Genomic DNA, 763 nt, shown 5'->3' with positions numbered 1-763 from the left:
AGCTTCAACATCAGTCCTTCCAATGAACACCCAGGACTGATCTCCTTTAGGATGGACTAGTTGGACCTCCTTGCAGTCCAAGGGACTCTCAAGAGTCTCCTCCAATACCACAGTTCAAAAGCATCAATTCTTCGGCGCTCAGCCTTCTTCACAGTCCAACTCTCACATCCATACATGACCACTGGAAAAACCATAGCCTTGACTAGATGGACCTTTGTTGGCAAAGTAACGTTTCTGCTTCTGAATATGCTGTCTAGGTTGGTCATAACTTTCCTTCCAAGGAGTGAGCGTCTTTTAATTTCATGGCTGTAGTCACCATCTGTAGTGATATTGGAGCCCAAAAAAATAAAGTCTGACACTGTTTCCACTGTTTCCCGATCTATTTCCCATATGCACCTAAATTTTCAAACCTCATAGAATTACCCCTGACTCCTTCTGTAGGTAAAATTTACATTTAGGTCCAATAAAAGTATAAAAATTCTGTCTTTCCCCCAGGATCATCATGGTTAGGAACATTCTTCCTAAAATTAAGACAATGTATGTCTCCAAATTCATGTGTTTTTAATGTTTTCACTAAGGCTTTTACACGATGGTGTGATCGCTTACCTAGAGCCAGACATCCTGCAATGTGAAGTCAAGTGGGTGGGCCTTAGTAAGCATTACTACGAACAAAGCTAGTGGAGGTGATGGAATACCAGTTGAGCTATTTCAAATCCTGAAAGATGATGCTGTGAAAGTGTTGCACTCAGTATGCCAGCAAATT

The sequence above is a fragment of the Bison bison genome, unplaced genomic scaffold (assembly GCF_000754665.1).
Source record: "Bison bison bison isolate TAMUID 2011002044 unplaced genomic scaffold, Bison_UMD1.0 scf7180017864514, whole genome shotgun sequence".
Lineage (NCBI taxonomy): Eukaryota > Metazoa > Chordata > Mammalia > Artiodactyla > Bovidae > Bison > Bison bison.
The sequence above is the reverse complement of the archived record's forward strand: the minus strand, read 5'-3'. Positions refer to the sequence as shown.